This window comes from Petaurus breviceps, unplaced genomic scaffold, assembly GCF_028583685.1.
Source record: "Petaurus breviceps papuanus isolate PSGF00001 unplaced genomic scaffold, PetGlider_PUasm1.0 175, whole genome shotgun sequence".
Classification (NCBI taxonomy): domain Eukaryota; kingdom Metazoa; phylum Chordata; class Mammalia; order Diprotodontia; family Petauridae; genus Petaurus; species Petaurus breviceps.
In genome coordinates this window covers 2,971,493-2,993,179 of record NW_027185764.1, presented here as the reverse complement: position 1 = coordinate 2,993,179, position 21,687 = coordinate 2,971,493, and positions in this window count along the sequence as shown.

Below are 21,687 nucleotides of genomic sequence, written 5' to 3'. Positions count from 1 at the left end.
TCTTACTTTAATTAATCAAACATATATCATTTACCTAGTTCAGGAGAAAAAGTCAGCACCCTGAACTTCAGAGAATACAAACAGAGGTTACAAGCAGAAGTTAACAAACAGACAAAAACAGATCAACAGAAAAGCTTCCAGCTGTCTGACCATTACATCCATACCTAGTCAGTTACCAGAGAGGAAAGTACCAACATCTGGATTTTCAAAGCCAGGGGGCTCAACGGCTGCCCAGAGTCTAGTCTGGTCAAATCACACAGCTCTTCTCAAAGTGAGCCCCAAAACAAAATCTCACATCAGGGTATATATAGCCTTCTCCTGGCTCAGAGAATGTCACAACCCTCTTGACCCACTGTCCAATCACAAAGCAACAAGGTGTGGGCATTCCTGAAAAACAAGGCTCCCCCCACAGGTTCTATGTGACCACATTCAGCCTTTTTGGAGCAGAGTATATTTTCAAATCAAGGAAGGTTCTCAGAGTCACTTAAGCCTATCAAGGGGCTTAGGGGCAGGGAAGATCTTCAGATTCCCATTCCCATAAGAGCACCTTGAATCAGTGACCTCTATGCTAGGAAGCAAACAGTACATTTCTTCATGGAACCATTAATATTCTCACCAGGGTATAAGGTGTGTTCAGGGAAGACTAGTCCCTCTGGTGTGAGGGCTGCCAAAGCCTTTGCAGGGCTTCTTTCCACCTTTGGTGTCCACTTGGTCCACCTAACTCTCACCTGTGGCTCCAAGAAGGTACAGCATGCACAGTGGCCACACTCCGGTAAATCTTTTTGGCAGATAGGCTGAACCAGGTTGAGGGTAACTGAGAGGTCTCAAACCCATTGGTGAGTTAGGGGGGTATCTACCTCAAGCATGTGAAGACTTCCCCTGGTGGAATGGGCGGATGTAAACAATATGTTCCAACAGCTATGAGGCCATGAAGGCAGCTGAAGCAGGCTGTTAGAGCTTGGTTAGATATCAAAGACACCAAGGGCAGCCACTGCATCTCAAGCCATCAGCAGTCACCTTGACTATTTCCTGCCCCTGGACTGTGATGACTCTGGAAGAGAGAGTGAAGCCAATGACTTTGTGCATCTCTGCCTTACATCCAATTTACGCATGAATCAAAAGACATCACCCGTACCGTTTTATAATTTTTAACTATCTCAAAATCCAGTGGTAACAAGCAAGTGACAAAGCAGAAGGTGTGGGTGCACTGGGAGCTGTAGTCACAACCGTGCATACAGTGGCCCAGGCATAGGGTTGACTTGCCACTGGAAGTGGCAATGGGATTCAGCAGCCTCCTGGGGGTCTGAGCAGCCTGTTAAGAATTGCACTGGTATGAGGAAGGGGCTAGAAAGGTGTCCTAAAAATTGTCTCTTTACTCAACCATGGCAGGCAGGGATGTCGCCCTGTGGTTGAAACATAAAAAAATGTACAGAAACTTCTGCAAAGATGATTCTACTCACCATCAGCACATGAAATGTGTGCACACTTAAAAAGAACACAAAATCTAGTAAACCTGAGAGACAAACAGCTCTTGTTGCAAGAGAACTCAAATGAAGGTCAGCTTACTGAAGTCAAAGCTGGATACACATTTTTTCTGGAATGGCCATGGTGAAGGGGAGCTCTGTGAAGCTGGGGTGGGTTTTGCAATCGAAACTAACCTAGTCAACAAACTTGTATGCCTACCAAAAGGGGTGAACGACAGGCTCATAACAATGTGATTGCCACTTGCAGGAAACGTCATACCACCACCATCAGTGTCTATGCTCACACCATGTCAGACTCTGATGAGTTAAAAAAAATGTTATGAAGACACAGAGACCCTTATCAATGTGCCAAAAGAGGACAAGCTTATAATTCTAGGTGACTTTAATGACAGAGTAGGCTCAGACTTCCAGAAATGTCAGGGAGTCTTTAGGAAGAATGGAGTTGGAAACAGCAACAGCAAAGGTCACTCACTACTGAAGACTTGTGCATCACATGACCTCCTTACCAACACTGTTTTCCATTTACCTAAATGCAATAAAACTTTATGGATGCACCCTTGCAACAAACATTGGTATTTAATAGACTATGTGATTATAAAGAGAAGAGGCAGACAGGATATAAGAATGACCAAGGCCATGCAGAACATTGGACTGATCATAGACTTATTCTCTCCAAGCTAAATATTTATATTCAACAAAAGCAGTGGCCTCAAGACAAAAAGACTACCAGAGGAATTAATGTCAACAGATTAGAGCAGCTTCTCTGAGATAAAGTTTGTTGCTAACTTGGAGGAAAAGTTGAGCAACACACAGTTGTCAACAGTGGAGCAGAAAAGGAATGGGCAGCTTTCAGAGATTTGGTATACAGCACTGCATTCGCTCACCTAGGTCAGAACACTAGCAGATGTCAAGACTGGTTTGATGAAAATGATGGGGAAATTCAGAAATTGCTAAATGAAAAATGAGAACTCCACAGGGTTTACCAGCAGGATAGTTCATCCTTCTCTAAGAAGGCAGCATTTAATTCCTTCAAAAGTAAAGTACAAATGAAACTTAGAGAGTTGCAGGATTCTTGGCTCAGTAAGAAGGCAGATAAAATTCAGTTTTATGCTGAAAGTAACAATCCAAAGCACTTTTATGATGCCCTGATGGCTATTTATAGGTCAAAGAACAATGGTGCATCTCAGCTACCCAGTGCTGATGGCGCCTCATGATCAGTGATAAGGACGTGATATTAAAGAGATAGGCTGAATACTTCCATAGTATTCTCAACAGACTCACCAATCAATGCTGAAGCCACTAATCATTTACCTCAGGTAGAAATCAATTCCTTTCTAGCTGAAATTCCAATTGAAAAAGAGGTTTTGAATGCCATTAAGCCATGTGGCAAAGCACCTGGTGTTAATTCTATTCCAGCAGAGATTTACGAAGTGGGGGATCAATTGCTCATACAAAAGCTGACTGAAATTTTTTGGGTTATATATCAAGAAGAGTTTATCCCCCAGGAGTTCAAGGATGCCTCCATTGTCCATCTCTATAAAAGGGGAAGGAGGTCCCTCTCTCTTGGTTGCTGCTGGCAAGATTCTTGCCAGAGTCTTCCTTAAAAGACTGATCCTTCACCTGAAGGTGGTCTTCTATCTGAGAGCCAATGTGGCTTCAGAAAAGGCTGAGGAACGGCCAGTATAGTGTTTTCTGCCCAACAACTCCAGCAGAAATGCCAGGAACAGAACAGAGGTCTGTATATAACATTCATTGATCTGACCAAGGTCTCTCATACTGTCAGTTGTGAGGGCTTATGGAAAATTATGTCACAATTTGGTTGCCTGGAGAAGTTCATCAGCATTGTATGTCATTTTCATGATGGCATGCTTGCCTAGGTTCTGGATAACAGACAGTACTCTTGCACTTTCCCAGTCACCAATGGAGTGAAACAAGGCTATGAGCTTACTCCCATGCTTTTTAGCACAATGTAGTGCTAATGTGATATTTACATCACCCACAATCACGATAAAGACCATGACTATAAAAATTCCCACATTGTGCTCAATCACAAAATATAACAGACTCTCCATTTATAAGACAGAAGCAAAGCATTTATTTAGACACCAGAAAACCAAATCCCAAAACCAGTAAGCCAATTCCATCATAGCAGTAAAGAAGTTAATAAACCATAACAACACAGAGAGCCACATTATCCTTTAGCCTTCCCACAAACCAATATAAGATCAATATTTACTCACTAACCTCTCTATCTCCTTGCCTGAGTGTTCTATCTCTCCCACCATCTCTCTAGCTCTGACTCCCAGCTTCTTGTGGCTCTGCTCTGCCCTTCAGCAAACTCCCCACCATAGGCTCCACGTGATTACATTCAGCCTATTGGGGGCAGAGTTTACTTTCAAAACGAGGAAGGTCTTCAAATTCCCCCTAAGCCTATTAAGGGGCAGGAAAGATCTTCAAATTCCTATTCCCATTACACAAGATGTTTTCATTCATGTTGTCAAATGCCTTCAATGAGGATAAATATGGCATCAAGATCGGCTATCACACTGATGATAAATTCTTCAACTTGAAAAGGCTACAAGCCAAGACCAAAATGGAGGGAGTATTAGTATATGACTTTCTGCTTGCAAATGATTGTACATTCAATGCAGTCTCTGAAACCGAGATGCATCAAAGTATGGATCAATTATCCGATGTTTGTGCTAATTTTGGCCTAACAACACCAAGAAAACATAGGTTCTCCATCAGCCAGCAGCACACCATCCATATGTGGAAACATTGGTTACAGCAAATGGAGAAATTTTGAATACTGTGGTTAAGTTAACTTACCTTGGCAGTATACTTTCCAGGGATGCACACATTGATAAGGTTGACACAGATATTGCCAGAGCTAACTCAGTATTTGGGAGGCACTGAAGAAAAGTGTGGGAGAGAAGAGGTATTAGACTGACTACCAAACTGAAAGTCTACAGAGCCATTGTACTGACCTCATTGTTGTATGCCCATGAGATCTGGACAATACACCAGCTCCATGCCAGGAAACTGAATTGCTTCCATTTGAATTGTCTTAGGAAGATTCTGAATATCACCTGGCAGGACAAGGTACCAGACACTGAGGTCATTTCTCAAACTAAACTTCCAGGCATTCAAACTACTGCAGAGAGCCCATCGGCTGGCCACATTGTTGTGGTGGCAACCACATTGTCATACCCAGGATGGCCTCTGCGTTCTTAGATCTGCTTTACTAGGAAAGAGAGCTTTTTGAGGGGTCAACAATCTTTTTAAATTACATTCACTAGTTCAGGGGAAAAGTCAGCATCCCAAACTTCGGAGAAAATACAAGCAAAGAGATAAAGACCAACAGACAGGGCTCTGACTACCTGAATCAATTATACACTTTACATACATCAAGAGAGCCTTTACATCTGAGCAGTCGGAGAGCTCTGAACATACAGCCACTCAGAATCTTGACCAGAGAATCATAAGAACCTTCTCAAAAGCAAGCCCCCAAAGCAAAATACCAACTCAGAGTATATATGCACTTCTCAGAGCCAGAAGGCATCACAACTCTCCTGACTCAGTTCCTATGAGAAATTAGCAAAAGGTGTGAAAATCTTCCTAGAAGCAAGCTTCCCTTAATGGTCTCCAAGTGAGATAAATTAATAATTGGGGAAGATCTTATATCCCACTAACATTACAATTGTTCAAATGTCAAACATATGCTTGCCAAAAAGACTATTTTATGAAGAACTCACACAGGGCAAGCACTCTCATGATGGTCAGAAAAAGTAATAACTAGGATACTCTCAAGCTCTCCCTTAAGAACTTTGGAATTGATTATGTAACAAGGGAGATAATGGCACAGGACTGCTTAGTACAGCATACCCTCGTCAGAGAAGGTGCTGTGCTCTATGAGCAAAGAAGAATTAAAGTAGCTCAAAAGAAAAGCTAGATGTGCAAATTTAGAGAACCCATCCCCAAATGCTCACATGGACTATTTGTGAACAACCTGTGGTAGAGCATTCCAAGCTCATCTTGGTCTGATCAGCCACAATTGGACACACTGTGACTTGACCCTAACATAATGATGTCATTTTGGTCCTCTCCGAGAATGAAAGACAACAACCAACCAATATTCTCACCATTTCAGTCTATACTTTCTCAGGGAGTGTCATTTGTTACATTATTTCTTTGTTAAGACTGTAATACAACAATGATTTTAACTATAATTTACACACACACACTCTTTTAGTCTTTAATTTCTTTAGATTGCATTTTTTAAACGACATCTTAACCTCTTTCAAAACACTTTCTTGACAACATCTGATAATAATAAACATTGAAAGTCAAAGAAAACAAACCAAATCACTATATTTTCAATGAATTCTCTCACTTTCGATGAGAAGTCATTTTACCAGTTGACACTGGGACCTCCTTGGTTTTCTTGGAAGGTCCAGGCTCCATGAGCCACCGATTGTCTAAGAAATTCTTTCCAAAGCCTATCTTATGGCCCCTGACAAGGGATAGAGGTAGTAAATATGAGTATTACTATGTCCTTTACTTTTCCTGGTATGGAGGAGGAACTAGGCTCAGGGAGGTCATTGAAAAGTGCTTTCTTTGGCGGAAAATGATTGGAGTCTGGGCAGTGAGAAAGAAAAACCCTGGTAAGCGTTGTAGAGGTGGTTAGGTTTTTTAAAATGTATGAAGGCAGTTTCAGACTTCCCTGGCTTGAACTCTCTCCCCACTGATCAAAAAAAAAAAAAAAGCCAGGAAAAGCAAAACAAAAACCCTCTACTAGGTTTTAAAATGACTCTTTAGGAAACAGTTGACAACAGATCCATCTTTCCCTACTTGGCCCCCTTCTCAGAAGTGTTTTGGTCTGAGGCAAAAAGTATTACTCTTCCTTCCTACTAATGTGATAAGACTACCTCCAACCCCTAGCAGAGAGTTAGGAGTAGGGGGCTAAGGAGAGAACATGGGAACCAGTGGACACAGTATGCATGCTCCAAGCCTTCTCACCAATGATAGTCCCCTTACCGAGCTACCAACCTAAGCTCCATAGTGTTATCTGACTTACTCTGTGCTGCCTGCTGCTCCTAGCTTGGATTGCTAATTGTGCTCTTCCTCTTGCCTTCCACCTCTGAACAGCCCCTGTACAGGATCCTCTAGATTTAGCTCAAGCGCTGCCTCCTTTGAAGCCTTTCTTGATTACCCCCAGGTGTCAGTGCTTCCCCTGTCCCCAAATCCCTCCTATTTGCATATCACTGTACATATTTCTCCTCCTTGCCCAGTAGGATCTAAGCTCCTTGAGGATCTGGTACATCGTTGGTACTTGGATCTTTGCATTTCCAGTGATTAGAACAGTGCCTGGAACATAGTAAGTGTTTATTGAATTAAATTGAGGGATGATGCCCAGGGTTCACAACAACATGTGAGTTGGTGGGGTGGGGCAGGGAGGCATGGCTAAGTATATTGCCCTTAAAATAGTATGCTATTTTTCTTCTTTAAATTGTAATTAAGTTTTATTTCTTTCAGTTCACAAGGATTTCCTGCCTCCCCTAAGTGAAAAAAGGAGAACCCATATGCATGGTCAAACAAAATAATTCCCAAATTGGCCTAACCCAAAAAATGTTTCTTTTTTTTTCCCCTGAGTTCATCACCTATCTCTCAGGAGGTGAGTCAAGATGATATTTTCAAGAGAGATTTTGTATGAGACAAACTTGTTTGTCCACTGTTTCTTGTACAGTATAACCTGGTCTGCTCTGTCTTGTTCTGTGTTCCTTTGATTTCTATTTCATGACTCCTGCTGAGCCTTCTGGATTCCTTTCTGTCCATTTAACTCTGACTGGCTCTCAGAGCAGTGTTCTGATTACATTTTGGCATCACAACTTAGGCCATATCCTTCTTTCATTCCAGCATGCATTGTCCTTAATCCTTTGTTCTATTATTTGTCCTTAATCACGGGTACCTGTAAAATAGTGATGGGGATTCCATACTTTCTTTTATAGTTCTCCCCCACAGAGATCTCTTCCTTCTCTGAAGTCATAGTGGCATATTGCCTGGGCCACTCACTGACAATCTCCTTTCACCTCATGGAGATTCCTATACACTGTTGTCATTAAGATGAGGGAAAACCAGCCATGGAGAGCAGGGCAAAGAGTAATTATGCTACTCTTTCCAGTAGATGGAAAGCTAAATGAAATCTTGTTGCTTTTGGACAGCACTGGCTTATCAGTGAATTAATGAAAAAAGTATGTTTTAAGTGCTTTGCCTACTAAGGTGCTAAGGATATCATTACCAAAGAGAGAGAATCTATCCCTCAAGAAGCATTCTAATCTAATGAAAGAGACAAATATTAGGGAAAGGTGGCTAAGGAAGGGAGTTTTGGTCTCTGGAATCATAAGGACTGTGAATTGATCAAATAGGCAGTTAGGAGTGGTAGTATTGGCTTACTTACTGACTGTACCTGGAGAAAGAAGTAGAAAGTGGGTATGTGTTTTTTTTTAGAAAGATGGGAAAGTATCATACAAGTCATCAGTGAATAAGATGTGGGGTAGCGGCGTTGCACAGTGGATAGAGTATTGGACTTGAAGTCAAGAATACTTCTCTTCCTGAGTTCAAATCTGTCTTCAGATACTTCCTAGCTGTGTGACCCTGGGCAAGTCTCTTAACCCTGTTTGCCTTAGTTTCCTCATCTGTAAAATGGGCTGGAGAAGGAAATGGCAAACCATTTTGGTACCTCTGCCAAAAAAAACCCAAATAGGGGTGATGAAGGGTCAGACACAACTTTAACTGAACAGTGAGGCATGGTCATCTGGACTGTGATCATACTGATATATAGTAGGCTACATAAATTTGTGCACATTTAGTCACTAATCAGAATGGTTCAGTTTCAGGGCTGGAATTCTAAAGTTGAATGGATTCTATTCCTAGGCAGTTGAGTAGTTTAACTTTTTCAAGAGCAAGAGAAATTCTGGAGCTGGGTTCTGAAGGTTGTAGTACTCTTAGTGAAGGGTACTAATTAAGGCTTATCAGAATGGGACATGGCACAAGGACCCTGTGTAGGCATCCCAGGCAGTCTTTTCTATACAACCTATGTATAAATCCCTAGCTCTCATCAAGGTTTAGCTCAAGGGACACTTCTTTTAAGAGGCTCTATGGGCCTACTGTATGTGTCCTGCCGGAAAAGCAGAGGAAGACCATGGTGTGTGGTCTTTTAACCCTCCCATTCTTCCTCTACCCAGGGATTTTCTTTACTGTGCCTATTCTTGACACCCATCCCAGAGCAGAGTCTAGTCATTAGAAGGGTAAATGAATGGATAATGAGGGTTAGTAATGGTCAGTGAGCACCCAGTACTTATGAGTGTATTGAACATGCTCTGCCCCCAGTGCAAAGGATTCACCTTGTTAGAAGAGATCATATGAGGTGACATTTTTCTTTACCGATTCAAATGCTTCTATGTTGTAATAAAAAATAATAATCACAATGGGATCCTGTATCCTCTATGCCTTTCAGTTATTGGAAGGGTAAACTGTTATCATTGACTCACTTCATAGTGTTGTCAAGGGTCAGTGGTTAGGTAGACCACCTTTGTAATTTTCTTGTTTTCCAAGAGACAGAGGCAAATTCTGTAACTTCTCTTCCCATCAGGAACAGCACTTAGCTCAGCCATCGATCTTAAGTTAATGGAGCTCCTCCCTTCTATCAACCTTCTTCCTTCTCTTATCCCCTTCCCCTCCTACTTTCCTGTAGGGTAGGAGAGATTTCTATACCTAACTCAGTGTAAGCAATTCCCACATTCCCAATGAGACTGAAGTTCAAGTATTGTCCCTAATATTCCCTTCCACTGCATAAGCTCTTCTGAGTCTCTTTTATGTGAGATAATTTACCCCATTCTACCTCTTCCACCTTCTCCCACACATCCCTTTCTCATTTCTTAATTTTATTTTCTTAGATATCATCTAATTATACTCATTTAACAACCACCCATAACCTCTATCTATGTCTACTCTTTCTAATAGTCTTTTTTTTTTTTAAAGCAATCGGGGTTAAGTAACTTGCTCAAGGTTACACAGCCAGGTGTTTCTGGGTGAGTGCTAAGTGTCTGAGACCTGATTCGATCCACAAGTCATGCCGACACTGGAGCCGGTGCTCTTACTCGCTGTGCTACCTGGCCGCCCCCTAATAGTCTTAATAATGATTTAAAAATTTTAAGAGTTGCAAGCATTAGCTTCTCATGTAGGATTGTAAACAGTTTAATGTTAACGAAACCCTTGTGATTTCTCTTTCCTGTGTTTGCCTTGTTATGCTTTTTTTGAGTCTTATATTTGAAAGAAAAATTTTCTGTTCAGCTCTGGTCTTTTTCATCAGGAATGCTTGAAAGTTCCTTATTTCATTAAATATCCATTTTGAGCCCCTGGAAGGATTACACTCAGTTTTGTTGGGTGTGATCCTAACTCCTTCATGAATTAATCCTCCCCAGGGCCACTTGTGATCATCTGTTATTGGTGGCCCATTTAATATCCCTTTAAAGGGTTTGAATGGGGGCACAGAACAGAAGCAGCATTCCTCCAGGGACACCCCCCCCCCACACCCACCAGAAACATTTCTGAAATCCTGGTGTCAAGGTAGCCTGCAGGATCAACTGAACATAACAAAGGTATTTGCTGTTAAACTAAGTGAGCATTGGTCTTAAACTGCTAGGGACTCAGCTGATGGATTATTTTAGCCTTAATCTGATATTTTTGATTATTGGGAATTAGAAAACTTCCCATTGAACAATGTCACCCAAAACAAATAAACCATGGTGTGGGCTGATGAGACATACCCACTGCTTCTTAAAGCCAACTTCCTCCTATCCTGTTCTAGCTGTACTCTGCTCTTCTGCCCCTTCATTCTATTCCTCTTCTACAAGGATCAAGTAAAAATTCAAAGCATGAGAGCAAAAGGTGGTGGTGATGGTGAGGGTCTGTCTTATCTGTGTTTTCTGTTAATCTATGCTGGCAGGTTTCTCCAAGCATGTTTTTGTCCTATGTCCTAAAAATTAAATGTATGCTTTTTCTTTTGGCCTGATCAACTAATAGAAAGATTGTAAAAAGTAAAACTTTCAAGACTTCAGAGAAGACAAATCTCATATACATATATAGATAGATAGATAGATATACATACATATATAGTGTGTATGTATCTATATATATATATACATATACATATATATGGGGTATACATACATATATGTGTGTATAGATATATATAGATATAAACAGGTCTATATCTCTATATGTGTGTGTGTGTGTATATTTCCAAAACTTGTCAACTGTACATTGCAGAGATAAAAGACATACAAAAACTAAAGAGAGACTAAATTCGATTTTTTTAAACTGAGAGTAATTTTTCTATTGAAAATCCCTAAATTATGATTTTAATGTTTTAATAAATATTTTGATGAGCTTTGAGGGTACCAGCAAACTTTGTAAAGTTTTAAGAACTGTTTTAATGATCATGAAATCAGTTCAAAAGAGATTCAGTAAAATTCAGAGAAGGGCTGATAAGAAGAACTTAAGAAAATAGTACAGGAAAAATTAGAGTAAAACTCTGGTGAGTTTAAATAGTTCCAAAATACAGAATGTAAGACCCTTCTGTTGTTTATTGCTTTTAAACAACCAGCCCAAAGATATCGAACAAATCCTGTTATCAATTCTGACACTGGAACTCCCAGAATAAAGGTGAATCCCAAGGAGCTCCAAGAGAAAGAAAAACTTGTATTAAAATAAGAAAACAATTAAAAAGTAGGTAAAGTTTAATGTTTTCTGTAAAGGTTATGATAAATTAGGGTAAGAAAACAGAAAAAAATGTATTTAGTCTTTGAGGTATTTGAAAGAAAATAAAGAAAAAGTTACATTTAGAGCCCTTCAGAAAATTCATCTCTATCAGACACAGGGTTTTTTTTTTCTCTAGTTCTCTAATGGTGTTTCAAGAAAAGCAGATACTTTAAATCTAGAAACTATTATGCTACATATCAAAATATTCTTCTAATGCAAATGATTCTTGACCATCTGGCAATGAAGCAAATTTTATTATACATCATAAAGAATAATAAGTAAAAGTAATTTTGTGGGTTAGAGGTTAGATTGCAGGAATGACTGATAAAACTAATGAGGACTGAAACTTCTTACCCACTCGGAGACTGCCTGTAGGCAAAATTTAAATTAAAGAGAGTTGGCACCTTTGGGATAGTCTTTGATAATATTTGACCTTCTTTCCAAATCTATACAATGATTGCTTTGAAAGGAGGGAGAGAAGAGGAGCCATGTGGTATAGTAAAATGTCCTTGGATCTTCAATTCTAATATGTCTTCCCCTATATTTCTCTGTGATTCCCTGTGTTGTATAGATACTGGGAATTCTTGTGTGTTAGGCCATTCTGAAAGCTTCATGAGATCTTAAAAATATTACAAATTTTATAAGAACATAAATTGGTAGTTTTGAGTAAGAAAATTGTGACTTTTGGAAATGTCTTCAGAGCCTTTCATTATTCTACGTGGGTTGCCAGTGACAAAAGTTAGAGTTTCTCAGGTATTTGTACTGCTTCCTGAATTCCAAATCTCTGTTAATAGTACTACCATTATACCAAGCATTCATATTCAAAATGTTGATGAAATATCAGACTCCTTCCTCTTCTCCAATATAACATATTGAATTAGTTCCTTATGTCCAATCAGTGCTACCTCTGCCATTTCCCTACCTACAGCATCACATTAAACATGATTAAAAAAAAAACAAATTTAATGAGGAAAAACATAAAGACTTTTCTAGAGTTTGAAAACTGATCCAGCATGGCTAGATAAACGTTTGCATGATAAAAACTGGGAGTTTTAGTGGATTACAAGCTCAATATGAGATAATAATGTGAAAAAAGTGGAGGAAAAAACCCAGTAAATGAGGTATTGGGCTTCATTGAAAGATATAGTATCTAGAAAAAGCAAGGCATAGAGCTCTTACACTCTCTACTGGTTAGACTACATTTGAAGTATTTTGTTCCATTCTAGACATGATATTTTAAGGTCACTGATAATCTGGAAAGTATCCAGAAGAAGATAATGAGTTTGAAGAAAGACTTCAATATCAAAATATATGAGCATAAGTAGAAAGAAGAGAGGGTTTTTGCCTGAAGAATATTAGACTCAGCAGGAATATGATGGTTTTCTTCCACTTTTTGAAGGACTTTCAAAAGGGAAGGGGATTAGACTTGGCTTTGCTTGGCAAGAAAAAATGGGTAGAGATAACAAAGAAGAAAATTTAGAATTGATGTTAGGAAAAGCTTCCTAATAATTAGGGCTGTCCCAAAAGTATAATGGGCTGCCTCTGGCAGTCACAGGTCCCCCCACAGGGAAGGTTTTGAAAGCAAAGGCTGAATGATTCTTAGTCAGGACTCTTGGGAATTCTTTTGGATTCTTGTTCCTGAATCACTTGGATAGCACAGCCTTTGAGGTAGGTTCAAACTCTGAGATTCTGTGATTCTGAGAATCTCTCCTAACCATTCCTATTTCTGTCATGCCAAATCCAGTTTTTGTTATCTCTTGTCTAGACTACTGCAATAGCTTCCTATTCTCATCTCCAATTTTCCCTGATGTAAACTACCTTACATACAGCTACAATACTGGTTTTCTTGGTACTCCTTATTACAATCCTTCAACTTTTTAAGAAATATATTATTTTTGCATCTACCTAAAACCATCAGCAAGTATTTTTTGTAATGGAGATAAACTAGATGCATTTCCAATAAGATTGGGAGTGAAACAAGGATGTCCACTATCACCACTGTTATTCAATTTGGTACCAAAAAATGTTAACTGTAGCAATAAGAGAAGAAAAAGAAATTGAAGGACTTAGAATAGGCAAAGAAGAGACTAAGCTATCACTCTTTGCAGATGATATTGTGATACACTTAGAGAATCCTAGAGAATCAAGTAAAAAATGACTTGAAATAATAAACAACTTTAGCAAAGTTATAGGATATAAAATAAACCTATATAAATCCTCGGCATTCCTATATATTTCTAACAAAGCCCAACAGCAAAAAATAGAAAGAGAAATTCCATTTAAAGTTACATAGACATTATAAAATATTTGGGAGTCTACCTGCCAAAACAAATCCAGAATCTATATGAACACTATTACAAAACACTTTTCACACAAAGTCAGATTTAAATAATTGGAAAAACATCAGTTGCTCATGGTTAGGTTGAGCTAATACAATAAAAATGACAATTTTACCTAAATTAATTTACCTGTTTAGTGTCATACCAATCAAAATTACCAAAAATTATTTTATAGAGCTAGAAAAATAGTAGCAAAATTCATCTGGAAAAACAAAAGGTCCGGAATATTTAGAGAATTAATAAAAAGGAATGCTAGGAAAGGTGGCCTAGGCATATAAGATTTTAAACTGAATTATAAAACAGCAGTCATCAAAACTACTTGATACGGGTTGAGGAATAGAATGGTAGATCAGTGGAATAAAGTACTCAAAACACATTAGTCGGGGAAGAGCCAAGATTGTAGAGTAAAAGCACAAACTTGGTATGGGTTCCAGTTCCAACCACTTCCAATACCTGTAAAAAAATGATTCTAAACAAATGTTAAAGCTACAGAACCCACAAAATGACAGAGAGAAACAAATCTTTCACTGAAGGCAGCCTGGCAGGCCAACAGGAAAGGTTTATCAAAGCATTCTGGGATTCAAGTGCAGTCCCCCAAGAAATGCAATTCTGGCCCCAGGGTGGCCCAGACTAGCCAGAGCAGACTTCAAGAGAGTGAATCACCAGCAGCTGTTGTGGTTTCCAGACTTCTCAACCCATAAATGCCAAAGAGAAAATAAAAAGTCAACGGGGAACTCTGTTGGAAGAGTGTGGTCTGGCCCCTGCTCCTGGAGCAAAAAGTGACAGAGGTACAGCAGTTGCAGCTGCTGCCCCATGGCTGCTTCCAGAGCTCCTGACCTTCAGATTGTAGAGGAACCAAGAGACCATTCAGAGGGTAATAGCTCATGCTTTGACCTGCTTGGATCTAAATTGTGGTCTTGGGTGGTGGTCCTGGGGTGGGTGGCCAGTGTGCCAGAGCTTGTAAGGACTGTAGAGAAGGTGCCCAACTAATAGCTCTGGCAGCTGCAAAAACCCCAGGGATTTGGAACAAAGCTCTCTCCATTCTGTAAGCATAGTTCTACCATGGCAAAGAGCTCAAAAGTCAAGTAATTGGCAAGATGAGTAAGCAGAGGAAGCACAATCAGACCATACAATCCTTTTTGTGGGACAAAAAGGATCAAAGCATAGAACTAGAGGAAGACAAAGAAGTCAGAACTCCAGCATCAAAAGTTTCCAAGAAAAATATGAACTAGTCACAGGCCATGGAAGAGCTCAAAAAGGATTTTGAAAATCAAGGAAGAGAAGTGGAGGAAAAATTGGGAAGAGAAATGAGAATGATGCAAGAAAATCATGAAAAGTGATTCAACAACCAAAAAATACTGAAGAAAATAACACCTTAAAAAGTAGACTAACTCAAATGGCAAAAGAGGTCCAAAAAGCCAATGAAGAGAAGAATGCCTTAAAAAGCCAAATTTGCCAGATGGAAAAGGAATTTCAAAAACTCACTGAAAAGAATAATTCCTTCGCAGTTAGATTGGAGCAAATGGAAGCTAATGACTTTATGACTTTATGAGAAATCAAGATACTATAAAACAGATCCAAACAAATGAAAAAAAATAGAAGGCAATGTGAAATATCTCATTGGAAAAACCACCGACCTGGAAAATAGATCCAGGAGAGATAATTTAAAAATTATTGGACTACCTGAAAGCCATGATTTAAAAAGAGCCTAGACACCATCTTTCAAGAAATTATCAAGCAAAATTGCCCTGATATTCTAGAACCAGAGGACAAAAAAGAAATTGAAAGAATTCACTGATTGCCTCTTGAAAAAGATCCACCACCACCACCCCCCCGCCAAAAAACAACAACAACAACAACAAACTAGGAATATTATAACCAAATTCCAGAGTTCTTAGGTCAAGGAGAAAATACTGCAAGCAGTCAGGAAGAAATAATTCAAATATTGTGGAAACACAATCAAGATAACACAAAACCTAGCAGCTTCTACATTAAGGGATCAAAGGGCTTGGAATATGATATTCCAGAGGTCAAAATGTTGTGAACAGAACAAGAGAGAGACTGAGATCTGGGTTTTAAATTTAGATGTGGATTTATTAATCAAGCACACAACTGCCTGGAGTATACACTCAAATCAGGCAGCCTTGAAATGGGGTACAGGCAATGCTTATAAAGGCAAAAACCACAATTGGGGAGGGGAGCTAGTGTAAGCGATGACATACAGAAGCCAAAAACAGCCATTTCTTGAATCTATAGCTCAGGGCTAATTTGGGAAACATGGAGCAAGGGTACAAGGCTGGGACCTTCCATGTGATGGGGTCCCTCCCAGAACAGGGTGGAGGGTACAGGGTGGAGGACACAGGGGAAGTGGAATTTCTGGAACAGGCTGGGGTCATGGAACAGGTCAGGGTCATGTTCTGAGTGAAGGGTGTGGGGAAGCCTGCTTGGTCAGTGCTCTGGGTGGAGGACCTGGCTGTGTTAGCATCCCAGAACAGGGTGGTATCTTGCATGGGATAGACTTGCCCTATGATCTCTATGCAGATTTGCACCATAATCCTTATAGGAAATGCTGTTTCAAGGCTTTTTGATTTAGGGAAGTACTAACTTAAGGGAAAGTTAAGGAAACAATTGACTATGCCTTTAAGCTATTACAAGCAGTTACAGGATTTAGGATAGAGACAAAGACAAATATAAAGGGGGTTAATGGTGGCTTAATGGTGGGCTCTAAATCAGGTGGCATGGGATTTGGGTTACCTTATAACAAAAGGAGCTAGGATTAAAACCAAGAATCACCTACCCAGCAAAACTGAATATAATGCTTCGGGGAAAATATGGTCATTCAATGAAATAGAGGACTTTCAAGCATTCTTGATGAAAAAACCAGAGTTGAATAGAAAATTTGACTTTCAAATACAAGAAGCAAGAGAAGCATGAGAAGGTAAACAGGAAAAAGAAATCATAAGGAACTTATTAACATTGAGCTATTTACATTCTTATGTGGAAAAACGATAATTGTGACTCCTGAGACTTCTCAATATGAGGATAGTTAAAGGGAATATATATGTATACATATGTATACACACATATATGTATATATAGGATGGTGTATGTATGTATAAATATATATATGAGTGTGTGCACATATGTGTACATGATGCATAGACAGGGCACAGGATGAGTTGAATATGAAGGGATGATATCTAAAAAATAAAATTAAGAGGTGAGAAAGGAATTTATTGGGAGGAGAAAGGTAGAGATAGGTTAGGGTAAATTATTTCATATAAAAGAGGCAAGAGTGGGGTGGCTAGGTGGCGCAGTGAGTAAAGCACCGGCTCCAGAGTCAGGAAGACCCAGTTCTGGCCTCAGATACCTAACACCCATACAAAAAAAATTATCTGTGTAACCTTGGGCAAGTTACTTAACCCCAATTGCCTTCCAAAAGGCAAATAGGGGTTAAAAAAAAAAAAAAAAAGAGGCAAGAGAACACTTACAATGGAGGGGAGGAGCAGGAAGGTGAAAGGGTAGGGTCAACCTTACTCTCATTGAATTTGGCTTAAGAAGGGACTAACATACACATTCAATTGGGTATCTTACCCTACAGGAAAGCAGAGAGGAAGGGGATAAGAGGGGAGATGATAGAAGGGAGGGAAAACTGGGGGAGAGGGTAGTTAGAAGCAAACACTTTTGAAAAGGGACAGGGTCAAAGTAGAAAATAGAATAAGTGGGGGGGGGTTGGATAGGATGGAGGGAAATATAGTTAGTCCTTTACTATGGAACTGTTTTGCATAACTACACATGAACAACCTATGTTCAATTGCTTGTTTTCCCAATGGGGGTGGGTGAGGAGGGTAGAAGGGAAAGATTCTAGAACTCAAAGTTTCAAAAAGGAATGTTAAAAAAAATGTGTTTTTTACATGCAACTGGGAAATAATACAGGCACTGGAGTATAGAAATCCATCTTGCCCCACTAGAAAGTTGGGGGGCAGGATGGAGGAGGTTATAAGAGAGAACAGATTGGGGCAAAGGGTAATCAGCAGGCTCTCTATTTTGGGGTGGGGGGTAGAGGAGAGATGGGGAAAAATTTTGTAACTCAAAATCTTGTGGAATGGGAGTGGTTAGGTGGCACAGTGAATAGAGCACAGGCCCTGGAGTCAGGAGGACGGAAGTTCAAATCCAGACTCAGACACTTAACACTTCCTAGCAGTGTGACCTTGGGCAAGTCACTCAACCCCAATTGCCCTGCCTTCCCCCCTCCAAAAAAGCAAAACAAACAAACAAAACAAAACAAAATCTTGTAGAAATGAATGTTGAAAACTAAAAATAAATAAATAAATTGAAAAAGAAAAAAAATTTTAAATTCTAAAATAGGTAACTAGGTAATAGGTAAAAATAATACTATAGGTAAAATAAAAAATATGTATTATATATTATATATAATTATATATATAAAATAAAAATTATAAAAAATAAAATAAAATAGGTAAAAAAAATAGAATAGTCAATGACTATAGCAATCTACTTTTTGATAAACCCAAAGACTCCAGCTTGTAGGATAAGAACTCACTATTTGACAAAAACTGCTGGGAAAAGTGGAAAATTGTATGACAGAAACTGGGCATGGATTATCTTACACTGTACACCAAAATAAAGTCTAAATGGGTTCACAATTTAGATATAAAGATTGATACTATAAGCAATTTGGGAGAGCAAGGAATAATTTACCTGTCAGATTTATGGAGAAGGGAAGGATTTATGACCAAATAAGAGATAGAGAGCATTACAAAATGCAAAATGGATAATTTTGATTACATTAAATTGCAAAGTTTTTGTAAAAACAAAGCCGATATAATCAAGATTAGGAGGGAAGCAGAAAAGTGGGAAAGAATTTTTACAACCAGTGTCTCTGATAAAGGCCTCATTTCTAAAACATACAGAGAACTGAGTCAAATTCATAAGAATACAAGTCATTCTCCAATTGATAAATGGTCAAAGGATATGAACAGGTAGTTTTCAGAGGAAGAAATTAAAAATATCTAAAAGTATGTGAAAAAATGCTCCAAATCACTATTAATCAGAGAAATGCAAATCAAAACAACTCTTAGGTACCATGTCTTGTCTATCAGTTTGACTAACATGGCAAAACAGGAAAATGATAAATGCTGGAGAAGATGTAGGAAAATTGGAACACTAATGCATTGTTGGTGGAGTTGTGAACTGATCCAACCATTCTGAAAAGTAATCTGGGACTATGCCCAAAGGGCTATAAAAATGTGCATACTCTTTGACCCAGCCATACCACTTCTAGGACTGTATCCCAAAGATATCATATGAATGGATAAAGGACCCACATGTACAAAAATATTTATGGCAACTCTTTATGTGGTGGCAAAGAACTGGATTACCTATTCTAATTCTATTGTCTTTTTTTTTTCTTCTCCTATTGTTCCAGGTAAAATTTGTAGAACAATATTGAATAATAGTGGTGCTGATGGGTATCCTTGCTTTGCCCCTATCTTCTTGGAAAGGCTTTTCATATATCCCCATTACAGGTAATGTTTGATGAAGGTTTTAGACAGATACTATTTATCATTTTGAGGAAAGCTCCATTTATTCCTATGCTATCTAGAGTTTTTAACAGGAATGGGCATTATATTTTCTCAAAAGCTTTTTCTGCTTCTATTGAGATAATCATATGATTTTTTTTTGTTTAGTTATTGATATGATCAATTATGTTGATAGTCTTCCTAATATTGAACCAGCCCCAAATTCCTGGCATAAATTCCACTTGTTCATAGTGTGTATTCTGATATATTGTTGTAATCTCCTTCTTAGTATTGGATTTAAAATTTTTGCATCATTATCATTAAAGAAATTGGTCTTTAGTTTTCTTTCTCTCTTTTTGCTCTTCCTGGTTTGGATATCAGTACTATGTATGTATTACAAAAGGAATTTGGTAGGACTACATCTTTGCCTCTTTTTACAAATAGTTTATGTAGTATTGGAATTAATTGTTCTTTTAATGTTGAATAGAATTGAATTTTAAATCTATATGGTTCTGTTTGTGTTTGTTTTTTCCTTAAGGAGTTCATTTATGACTTACTCAATTCCTTTTTCCAAGACAGGGTTATTTAAGAGTTTTACTTTCTCTTCTGTTGGCACTTTATCTTTTCAAAAATACTCATCCATTGCTAGATTTATTGGCATAGTATTGGGCAAAATGGCTTCTAAAATTTGATGTAATTTCTTCTTTATTGGTAATGAATTCATCTTTTTCATTTTTGATACTGGTTTTTTGATTGAAAACCAATTTGATATTCATTTTTTTCTTTCTTTAAATCAAATTAATCAATATTTTATCTTTTTTCATAAAATCAACTGCTAGTTTTATTTATTAGTTCAATGGTTTTACTACTTTCAATTTTATTAATCACTCCTTTGATTTTCAGGATTTTCAATTTGGTGTTTCATTGAGGAATTTTAATTTGTTTTTCTAGGGTTTTTTTTTAGTAGCATTCCCAAATTATTGATCTGTTCTTTCTCTATTTTATTGATTTAAGCACTAAGAGATATGAATTTCCCCTAAGTACTGGTTTGGCTGCATCCCACAAGTTTTGGTATGTTGTCTCATTGTTGTCATTCTCTTTAGTGAAATTATCGATTGTTTCTTTGATTTGTTCTTTAACCAACTCATTCTTTAGAATAAGATTATTTAGTTTCCAATTTTTTTCTTAGTAGTTTTTTTCAATTACATGTAAAGATAGTTTTCAACATTCATTTTTGTAAGATTTTGAGTTCCAGATTTTTCTCCCTCCCTGTCTTCCCTCCTTCTTCAGCTAAACAACAAGCAATTTAGAGATAGATATAGGTTATACATATACAATCATGTTAAACATATTTCCACAAGTCATGTGGTGAAAGAAGAATCAGAAAAAAGGCAAAAAACCATGAGAAAAAAAAAACAAGGGAAAATAATATTCTTCTCTTTGCATTCAGACTCCTTAGTTCTTTCTCTGGATGTGGATAGCATTTTCCATCATGAGTCTTTTGGAATTATCATGTATCATTGCATTGCTGAGAAGAGCTAAGTCTGTATAGTTGATCATCACACAATGTTGCTGTTACTGTGTAATGTTCTCCTGCTTCTGCTTCCTTCATTCAACATCAGTTCATGTAAGTCTTTCCAGGTTTTACTGAAATCCACCTATTCATCATTTCTTATAGAACAATAGTATTCCATTACATTCATATACCACAATTTGTTCAGCCATTCCCCAATTGATGAGATCCCCTCAATTTCAAATTCTTTGCCACCACAAAGAGAACTTCTACAAATACTTTTGTACATTTGTGTCCTTTTGAGTTTTTTATGATCTCTTTGGGATATACACCTACAAGTGGTATTACTGGATCAAAGGATATACACATTTTTATAGCCCTTTGGGTATAGTTCTAAATTGCTCTTCAGAATGGTTGGATCAGGTCACAACTCCACCAGAAATACATTGGAGTTCTAGTTTTCCAACATCTCCAGCATTTGTCATTTTCCTTTATTGTCATGTTAGCCAATCTGATAGGTATCATGTGGCACCTCAGTGTTGTTTTAATTTGCATTTCTCTAATCAATAGTGATTTAGAGCATTTTTCATATGACTATAGATAGCTTTGATTTCTTCTTCTGCAAACTGCCTGTTCATATCCTTTGACCACTTATCAATTGGGGCATGACTTGTATTCTTATAAATTTGACTGAGTTCTCTTTATATTTCAGAAAGGAAGCTTTTATCAGAGATATTTGATGTAAAGAGTGTTTCTCAGATTTCTGCTTTCCTTATAATCTTGGTTGCATTGGATTTGTTTGTGCAAAACATTTTAAATTTAATGTAATCAAAATTACCCAATTTGCATTTCATAATGTTTTCTATCTCTTGTTTGGTCATAAATTCTTCCCTTCTCCATAGATCTGAGAGGTAAACTATTCCTTGCTCTCCTAATTTGCATATGGCATCACCCTTTATGTCTAAATCATGTACCCATTTCAATCT